Genomic DNA, 11,139 nt, shown 5'->3' with positions numbered 1-11,139 from the left:
TCCACTTGGTACCAATTATATGCTGTTGCTCAGGACGTGGCACCAATTCCCAGACATCATTACGCGTGAATTGACCAAGTTCGTCTTGCATAGCATTAATCCAGTATTCATCGAGAAGAGCTTCATCAACATTCTTTGGCTCAACTAGAGAAACGTAGCAAGCAAATTCACACTGAAGCTGTCTCCGAGTTTTCACACCAGTAAGAGGGTCTCCGATAACATTTGACAATGGATGATCTTTCACAGGTGTAAGTTCAGATGGGGTGATAGGGGTTTCAGATGAATCATGTGATGCAACAGTGTCAATAGTTTCAGCAGAAATATCAGGCACAGAAATTTCATCAATCACAGGCAAGTTAAATGGAGAATCATTATCATCATCACTCATCACAGAAGTAGAAGAACCATTCACTGAAGAGCTTACAGAAGAAGCTTCATCTACTTTTATATTAATGGATTCTATCACCGTCTTAGTACGTAAATTATACGCACGATATGCACGACTAGAAGTAGAATATCCAAGAAAGATTCCTTCGTCGCTTCGGGAGTCAAATTTTCCAAGATTTTCACGATCCCGAAGGATAAAACATTTACTCCCGAAGACACGAAAGTATTTAATGTTCGGTTTTCTACCAATCCACAATTCATACGGAGTGTTTAACGTACCCGGGCGTAAATAGATGCGGTTAATCACATAGACAGCCGTGTTAACTGCTTCAGCCCAGAAGTGTAGTGCAACTTTCTTGCTATGAAGCATAACACGCGCCATCTCTTGAACAACCCGGTTCTTACGTTCAACCACTCCGTTCTGCTGTGGTGTATAGGGAGCAGAGAATTCATGTTTGATGCCTTTTGAAACACAGAAATCAACAAATTTTGAATTTATGAATTCTCCCCCTTGATCACTTCGAATGCGTACAATTTTATCATTTCTTTCATTCATAAGACGGAGACAGATTTCAGAGAAAGAATCAAAAGTATCAGCTTTTTCACGTAAGAAAGCACTCCAAACAAAACGAGTAAAATCATCAACAATAAGCAGAATGTATCGTTTTCCACCCAAACTTTGAATTCTAGAGGGTCCCATCAAGTCCATGTGGAGTAGCTCTAATGGTTTGGATGTCCCTAAGTGGTTCAAATTCTTATGTATAGATCTAGTCTGCTTTCCCAATTGACAACCCCCACAAACAGTGTTCTCCTTGAAGTCTATCTTAGGTACCCCTCTAACAACCTCCTTCTTAGTTATCTTAGATAGTTCCTTAAAGTTCATGTGACCTAGACGTTCATGCCATAAAGTTTCAGTCTCTAATGTCGCTAGGTTGCAATGTTCAGTCATAGAACTAGGAACTACATAACAGTTATTCTCAGATCTAACACCCTTTAAAAAAATGTCATCATTACGAGTTACAGTGCATTCTTTGTCAGAAAATTTCACAGAGTATCCATCGTCACACAACTGACTTATGCTTACGAGATTTGATTTGAGCCCCTCAACATAAAAGACATCATTCAAGGTCGGGCCGTCTGAGATAGTGACAGTTCCTTTTCCAACAATTTTTGATGACCGACCATCCCCAAAAACAACAAGTCCACCGGAGATTTTGTTTAAAGAAGAAAACCAATTTTTATCACCGGTCATATGACGTGAACAGCCACTATCCAGATACCAAGAAGTATTATCGTAAGCATGAAGTGAAGTGTGAATGACAAGGCAAGGAAAGAGTTCACCTTTGCGCACCCAAACCTTACGCATTTTGGGTTGAGTTGATCGACTTGATTTAGAAATGCTTTGCTTGTCGACGATTTGTGTAGTTCTTTTCTTCGGATCATTCTTCTTAGGCATCCACGTTTGTCTTGCCTTTGTCATTGGTTCTTCCTTCTTCAGTTGTTCCTTTGGTTTCTTATTCATGTGTGTTGTAGTATTTTTCGGCTTTTGATTGCAAAATCTCTTCACATGACCTACAACACCACACAAATGACAGGATTTGTTAGCAATCATATTCTTGGGAGGAACAAACTTACCATAGACCTTCGGAACCGTTTTTGTCGTATGTTCATCTACTTTCTTCATTACTTGATCGACATATGTCCGTTCGTATCCAAGTCCGAATTTGTTGGTTTGACCGAGTCCTAACATCTTATCAAGTTTGCTTGACCCGGACGAGAACTTGTTCAAATCCGATTTAAGTTGAATGATAGTCTTGGTAAATTCCATGTTGGATTCTCTTGCTTCCGTGTATTGCCTGTTAAGAAAATTGATGTTTTCAACCAATGTTTCCTTTTCCTTCTCAAGCAGTGCACACTTGTCCAGTAGAGTGTTATATGACTCGGTCAAAGTGTCCTTTTCTTGCTCCAAACTTTTTGTTAATGACTCTAATCTTGTATTGTCTTGCTCTAGATCATACAGTCTTCGTCTCAACTTCTTGTTGTGTTTCGCCACTTTCTTTGATTCAATAACAAGTTGATGATATGCGGCGACCATATCTTCTTCTTCAGATTCTTCATCCGTTGAGTTTTCCGTAGAAGATTTTTCATGCAAGGAGGACATAGAAATTGAGTCAGTCGATGCTAAGCACATAAAAGTAGAATCCTGTGCAATAAGTGCAGTGGCGTTAACGTCATCATCACTTGAGGACGATTCGTCGGAGGAAGACTCATCCCAAGTAATGGCTTGCATCGCTTTCTTTTTCAAGGACTTTTTGTTAGGACAATCTGATGCAATATGACCAAAACCCCTACACTTATAGCATTGGATTTGACCTTCGCTACTTTTCTTTTCTTTTGTAAAATCTTTTTGAAAATTTTCAGATTTTTTAAACTTTGAAGAAGAAGAAGAGGAACTCCCTTTTGATTTGTTTGGCTTAGAGGAAGTTGGCTTCGAAGAAAACTTCTTTCTAAAATTCCGACGGAATTTCTTAGTCAAAAGTGCCATTTGTTTCTCAAACTCTTCCAAGGTCACATCAGAGTCCGAGTCCGATGAAGAAGATTCAACACTGCCTCCTTTCGTTGATTTTAGTGCCATACCTGAAGCTTTAGAGGACAACTTGGAAGAAGATGAATTAGCAGGAAAAGTCATTTCATACGTTTGAAGAGCACCAACTAATTCATCTACTTTGAGTTCATCCGGATGTTTTACCGTTTCTATGGCCGCAACCTTGGGACGAAAACGTTCGGGAAGAGTTCTCAAAATTTTTCGAACGATTTTTGGTTCAGAAATTTTTTCACCCAAATTTGCACAAGTATTGACAATATCTTGAAGACGAGTGTAATACTCGGTAAAGGTTTCATTTTCTTCCATACGAATAGAATCAAAACGACTAGTCAACATTTGTAATTTCTGAACCTTTACCAAGCTTGTACCCTCGTGAGTGATTTGTAAGGTGTCCCAAATTTCTTTGGCGGTTTCACATGCCGATACTCGTGAAAATTCAGTTTGATTCAACGCATTGAACAAAGCATTGATACCCTTCCCATTGAACGAAGATAGTTCGTTTTCGTCTTTTGTCCACTTATTTCTAGGTTTCGGACCGGTAACATTCTCGACCACTTCAGTAGGATGTTTCCATCCGAATTCAACGGCTTGCCAAACCCTCTCGTCGATAGCAATAAGAAACGCCCTCATACGGACTTTTCAATAAGCGTAGTTAGTGCCATCGAAGAGAGGGGGTCGATTAATGTTACCGCCCTCGGCCATAGGTTACAACCTATACCCGCTCTGATACCACTTGTGAGATATGGATCCCGAGGATCTAAAAGGTGAAAAATACCTAGAGGGGGTGAATAGGTGTAAACGGTAAAAAAAAAAAAACTCAATGCGAATATAAAGTAAATGCGGAAAATAAAATCAGTACACCGAGAAATAACGTGGGAAAACTCCAAAACGGAGAGAAAAACCCACGGGACCGATCACATAAAGAAATCCACTAAGAAAACATGAGTACAAGTGATTTAGCAAAAATACAAGACTCAAAATACCGAATCCTCGTTGTAGATTATCTTTGCCAGTCCACGACCGCTTGGAATCCTCCAACCGATCACACTGCAAGTCCTTGCAACCGCACACCCCTCAATTCCACGAAACGCCTACTGAATCCACGGTCTCCATGCGAGATCCACGCGCTAACGCTTCATCCGAAGCTCGTAGAAATTCAACAATTTGTGATGATTTAAGATCTTTGAAAGCACATATAATATGAGGAGAAACCCAAATTATAACATCACCAATTTGATCCTTAACAAAAATTTGAATCAAAATCAAAGAATCAAATTGACGATCTAACACTTGATGTTTAAAAACATAGATCAAAACTCCGAATCAAGCCGTTAGGGTTTCTAAAAGGTTATCTCTCTCAACGCCCTTCAAACAGAGATCCTCATATCATATTTATAGGTTTAGAAGACTTCTAGATAGATTAGGATTCCAAAAACTCAATTTTAAAAACTGATGACGGTCTGAGGGTCCGGTCCTCCCGAGGAGACCGGTCCTTAGGAGACCGGTCCTCCAATGTGAGGTCCGGTCTTTCGCTGCGTAGATGTAAAAATATGCGTACGGGGACCGGTCCTCAATTCAGAGACCGGTCCTTCCCTGCGCAACAAGGAAAACCACGTACGGGGACCGGTCCTCAAGATCAGAGACCGGTCTCCCAAACCTTCTACGCAGAGNGAGGGAAAATATTTTTCTCTCCTAACTTTCTTTTCTTTTCTTCCCTTTTCTCTCCATCCAAACGGAGTGTTCTCTTCTTCTCTCCTTTATTTTCTCTTTTTTTTCTCTCCTATTCTCTCCATCTAAAAATAAGCATAAAAGACTTGAGATGATCCAAATAAAACCTAGAAGACTCAGTTTTACAGAAGTATAACTCTAAAATTTCCATAGCATATCATTCTTAAAAGCTCATAATATTAATAGAACCATAACGCGCATCCCAAGTGATTATCTATGAGTGAAACACTGCAATGGAATCAAATGCAGCTAAAATAATAGACAACTCACTTTACCTGCTTGCAGAGATCTTCCAAAAATTCTGAATATGCGATAGGTTTTATCTCATTGAATTTGGCAAGGAAGGAATGCTTGATTGCATCGATAAGTACTTCACACAAGTAAACCAGTAGAGCATTCTAGAGGGTCAAATATGAACAGTTATTAAGCATTCTATTAAGACTGGAAGGAGATTGATCCACTAATTTAATCAATAGAATTCTAGACTAGGGTAACGCAATGGGTACCTCATGAGCATACCCTAAATTTCAGCGAGCCGGCTTTGCACATGTGCACTTAAATAAGTAGTTAAGTATTTCAGATTTGATATATAGAGCCCAAAACAGAAAAGTGATTTAACAAGTACACTCAGAAGGGAACTTCTGGGGCACCCATAACGTTACTCTTCTAGAAATTAAGAGGTAGAACTTACAATAAGAAAACTCTCAAACCATGTTCCCTCGGCCTCCAAGATATTTTGAGCAAGCACAAACAGTAAAAAAGCTGTAATGTGAAATCTCTCCACAATATCTGGTCAGTGAATAAAAATCCAGTAAGTTTAGCACCTAATAGGAGCCATGAGCAGCACAGTAGTCAAAGTAAAGTGAGTCCACCTATGAATTATTGATGTCCTTATTTCAGAAAGGTTTTAATCCATATTTCAATCTTTCTACAAATCAATACAATAAAATACACAGGGAGGCACCAAACTTTCAACAAACTGCAATTTTCCCTCATCATTTACTTAAAGAAATTTGCCACTAAACTAGCCTAATTTCTTACAACATCATCGTGGGTGCACTTATGTCCAACAGAAGTTTAGCACCTCATAGGAGCCAGCTACATGAACAATGGAAGGCAGACAATTAGGATGTCTAATAAATCTAGAGAAGGCATTGGAGTAATTGCTTAAGTTTCAAGGATTANGCTTGATGGGTCCGGTCCTTCTGATCAAGGACCGGTCCCCGACCCCTGAGTTTTTTAGAAAACTTAAGTTTAGTCAACTCAAATATAAACCAAGTCTTCTAAACATCTTTTAACAATAAAAACTTCACCACAAATTATTTATAATCATACCTGAGATCCCAAGGGTCTTTGATCACAAAACTTCAACTCTTTCTTCAATCTTCATCTTCTAATTCTTTGAGACTCCGTTCAATACTTCACGAAATTCGCCAACTTATAAAATCCTTAACAATCTCCCCCTTTGGCGATTTCGTGACAAAATACAAGAAAAACTTTACAATGCTTATCCAAAAACAAAAATAAGAAGGTTATTGCAATCACCAAACAACAACCTTCTGCATGATCGATCTAGTAAAAACAAAATTATATTTTTCACATCCTAATACAAACTCTATGACTTAGGACACGACATAGAGTCTCGAAGTCTGACCGGTCCGGTCCGTGGAAAGGAAGTCTAACCGGCATGCACGACACCAACGCGAAAGCACAACGCCCGTCTCCGGAGTGGCACTCGTGGGAGCTACCCAACCGAGTATGCAGCGTAATTTTGTCGAGCTCAATCAGGCTCTCTCAAGCCAAAGTCCAAGTAACAAACACTAACTGGTCTAACAACCCACAGTCACGTGCCCTCGGCACAATCCGACGCTAAAAAGGCGATATGGGTCCATCGTCAACCCCGACGGCACCGAACAGTTCGGAACAGCCTGAATGCTACTATAAAAATACACTCGGCATCCCGGCATGAGCGTAACTGAAATCTAAACTACCTGGGGTATCCGCTGCCTCGATACTGCGACGATACAAAATTATAACGGCTCCTAGAGCTAAATCAGGTAGTGTAAACAGGTGACAGGTCAAAATCGCTGGTTTTCTCCTAAGTAAATTTTCCAGTCCAACATGTATATTTATGGTTTACTAATCATGTCCTCCATGCTGATTTCATCCATGATACAATCAACAAAAATGAACTACAACATGATTTACAAAACTGAAAATCATATATGTCGACTAATACTGTACTTAGGAATAAACCGATGTAACCCACCTCAAAAGCTAATCCCCGGTAGTGAAGAAGGTCACCGGAGTCCCTGCCAAGCTCGGCGCAACCCAACGAACCAACGACAACAACACTCCACGGATCTAGACATAGAAACCCACAATAAACACCAATTCTGCTCAAAACAACAGCAGCAGAGTGGAACAGGGTTTCGACCAAGCTAACCTTCACGAAAATTGACAATCTTGGGCTTCGTGGATTCCACTCGAAGTCCTGAATCCAACGAACTAAGCCTCGCTGCAATCCGACGCTCCTACGTCGCACACGAGCCAGAACGCCAACGGTCGACGGAGGAAATCTGTGAAACAGCATCCTTGAGCTCGGAAGTGATAAAGACTTGCCATAGTTGGAGGAATTGATGAATATCTCACCTCAACAGTGACTCTAGCACTGGCGCGACGTCGAGAATGGCGAAAATCCACGCTCGCCCGGCCTCCTCGCAGCACCACCACAACGAACACCCGCTCAAATCGCTCCGCGGTGCGACATCTGCGACGAAACAACCCCACCCGAGGGCTCCTCCACACTCGGTGTAACATATGGAAACTTGGAGTTGCGATGTCAACTTTGACCTAGAGGGTCAAAGTGAGGATTGAGCTAGTTGGACATCATCCCCGAGGGATTTGTGATGCGTNAAATGAAATTGTGAATATGAGTGGATGCAACAACAGTAACATTTGCTTTCAAAAAGATAAAGAAAGATAATCACTTGAAAGATGCAACCCACCTCTTCTTAAGCACCCTCCAAATCGTCATTAGAATTCTCGCTGGCATAATAGTTAATAAAGACAGAAAGGAATCCAAGCAGACAAAGAAACCCACAATAATAAGCTGCAGCATTGTAATCAAGCATGAGAGATGGATTTCTGAAAAAATTTTGATGAGAAATATAACCTAATGCATGAAGACACTGAAAAGAAAAGCATGGACACTTCGAAATGAGAAAATAATGAACTAAAAACATCATATATTAGCGGTTAAGGACAATAAAATCATGAAAATATTCAGAACTATGATTGCATCATAAATTAACCAAAGATAGCATCTCTTTGTCCCTGACTCTACAACTGAATATAATGTTCATGTTGTCTAAAACTATCAATCATTACAAGATAATTTATACCCTTGAGCCAAATCAATTACAAATTAATTGCTGAAATTCAGGGTAAAAACAAGTTTAGTAAGTACCCGTTCACATCTCCAGGGCACGTGAAACATTGTATTGTAGACTCTTTGCCGTTTCTTCTCATTTCCCACAGCAATTGTGCTCCTTAATGCATTGCCACCATAAATCTCTCCGACAAAGTACGCGAATGGTGATTTTGCACTAGAAGAGACTTCTGCAATCAATCAATAAATGCATGTAGATATATACAACAAGTTGACAAAGTATGTATTCGTCGACGGAAGAATGAAGTTTTCACCAAGTTACAACAAATGAGTGTTCCAAGTGAAAATCATATTTATTAAGGCACCTAATTACATAATTAAGCATCCCACTTTACGTACAGTATCCCTAACTAGGATTAAATTCTCATAACTTGCTTTTCTTGCGAACCGTCACAAAAATGAGATTTAAGATCAAACTATAGAAGGAAATACTAAGAAAGGAACAGGCAAAGTAAATAGTTGGAAAATCTGCAATTAATTCAGAAAATCTCAGACCTAAGACTACTTTGGATTAGATGATGTTCAGATGCCATAGCGGTTGATGGTTCATGATCTTCCGGAATAAGTTTTCATCGATCTAAGGAAGCAAACAATAATTCGAGCACAAAATTAAGTAGAAACGATTGGATTGCAACACTAATTGCTTAATTGAAACCGATTTCGAGTTCGATTGAGAGATTAGGGAGATGAACCTGGTGGCCACACTTGATGAAATTCATGGCGACGAGCTCCTGCATCCCCTTGTTCCGCATTAGCTTCGCCGCGCCGAAGTTGCTTGATCCCATGTCTCTCACCACCTTTTACTTGTCCACGGTGAATAATCTAGGTATCGATCGAGAGTTCGAAGGATTTGCGAGCTAGATTTGTTAGATTTCGACTCTCATGGTTAGGGTTTCAAGGGAAATCGTAGGAGATTTGGGGGAGTGGAGAGGAGGAGAGAGGAGAAAGAGGATTTGGGGCGTACCTGTGAGATCTACGCAGAAAAGGGGCGCCGAGCGAGATTTGGGACCTGATGTAGAGATCGGTGACATCAAGGGAGAGCTGGGCGTGCCAGAGGGGATTCTCGGCGAGACACACGGCGCGGTCGTCGCGGCTTCGCCGGAACCCTAGATGCCGCCGCCGAGAGCTTAATTCCTCAGCCACTCCTCCGCCGCCGCCGAGAGCTCCTCCGCCAGAGACGACGACGCCGCCGCCGCTGCTCGCAATAAAGGCGACACAGCTTGGATCGAGAGAGGAGGGGGAGAGGGAGCTTGGATCGAGAGAGGAGAGAGGAGGGGGGAGGGGGAGGGGGAGCTTGGATCGAGAGAGNGGGTGGAGGGGGACTCAGCTAGTGGAGCGAGCGCGGGAAAGAGATAGCGCTAGGGGTGGGGGCGCGTGGGGTGTAGAGTGGGGATGTGGGGTTCGATCGGGTGGGTTGGGTTAGGGTTGAGTTTGAGTTAAGGATTATTATGTTTATTTAATATATAAATATTAGTGGGTTAAATATATATATTTGAAAATAATTGCCGCTAAAAGGATAATAAAATAATAGTAATAGTGGCCGTTTGATAATCACCGCTAAATAAATGCCACTAAAATATAGTTTTGTTGTAGTGAAGGTTCTATGTCATGGTCCATAAGGGGTTCACATGTTTTCTACTTTGCAAGCACATAAGTTTATCCACATCTTAACCACACAATAACATCAACCCTATAATGCATGAATGCCAACTATACATATACATATATACATAAACATATATGCTTAACAAGAGACATAGACATAATAAAGGATTCGAAGATTTCGGATAGCACCACCCACCTTGTAGTGATGCAGGAGAGCGAGAAACAAATTTTCGCGATTTTTAGACGTCCGCTCTTCTCGACCCAAGACAAACGAAACCAAAATGAGGATTTTCCTCGATAACTCGACGTACACTCGTCGGAAATTCTTTCCGAGCCTCCCAACACATCGGATTAAGCTTCAATTAGGAATACAAGAGATCAATTTCATAATAAATCTCCATTCCTACAAAATCCCATTTCTAACCCTAGGGTTCATACATGGCAGTGCCGAAGGTGCCATATTTCTAGGATTTCATAGCATAAAACAAGCTCTAGTAATCCAAAAAACTTGAAAACCAACAATTTATGGAATTTAAACCACACCCTAACCAAGAAATGCAAGAAACCTACCTTAGGTTCTTGCTTCAAGAAAGTCTCCTTGCTCTTGGGCTTTTTCTCTACCAAATCCTCAATTTTCACCTTCAAATCTCCTTCAATTCCTCGTAATCTCCACCTTGAGGGAGTGTTGCTAGAGAGAGAGAGGAGAAAGGAAATGAGTTGGAGGAAGAGCGAAGTGTTCTCTATATGGGGAGTACAGGTGTAGAGCTAAGGGTATTTATAGGATACCAACAATTACATTTAAACCCCCCCACAATTCCTATGTTGCCTCATTACAAAATAGCCCTTTTCAGTCTGGGTACCGGTACTTGGGGTGGAGTACCGGTACTAGCCTCCAAACCCAAGAGCTACGCAGTTGAGTATCATCCTGGAGTACCGGTACACGACTCTAGTATCGGTACCCAACCAGCCTGGTACCGGTACTAGATCACAGTATCGGTACACAATAGCCTGGTGTCTGGACCTCGAGAGCTACCAAGTCTACACATTTATTGGGTACTGGTACCGCATTGTTTGGTACTGATACTCAATGCTTTAGCTGCTGTCACGCCCCGTGACCGCTACCAATTTGGCCGGTTCGGGCGCGTCGGAAGATGCCGAATTGACAGCACCTCCCCTATCCGCCCAAGGCTAAACACCGCGATCGTGTACAACAAGTGCCCAGGAAAACAATTTAAATACATTCACAATCGAGCAACAATAGCGAGAGCACAACTAGTGCTGAACAACCAAGTGCAAGCATCACGAGTAATAAACATATAAGTGAAATAAAAGAGAGATACTTATCTATTACAACATTCAGCTT

General features: G+C 41.2%; 1 long non-coding RNA gene across 1 annotated transcript; it reads right to left on the bottom strand.

Moving 5' to 3' along the window:
* Positions 5,026-5,529, bottom strand: LOC109719519. Its single transcript, XR_002218732.1, has 3 exons — positions 5,412-5,529; positions 5,227-5,274; positions 5,026-5,118 (listed from the first exon to the last, which is right to left on the bottom strand). It is a non-coding gene; the product is annotated as an uncharacterized LOC109719519 (long non-coding RNA).

The sequence above is a fragment of the Ananas comosus genome, linkage group 1 (assembly GCF_001540865.1).
Source record: "Ananas comosus cultivar F153 linkage group 1, ASM154086v1, whole genome shotgun sequence".
Classification (NCBI taxonomy): Eukaryota; Viridiplantae; Streptophyta; class Magnoliopsida; order Poales; family Bromeliaceae; genus Ananas; species Ananas comosus.
Note: the sequence above shows the minus strand (reverse complement) of the source record. Positions and strands in the feature narration are given on the sequence as shown.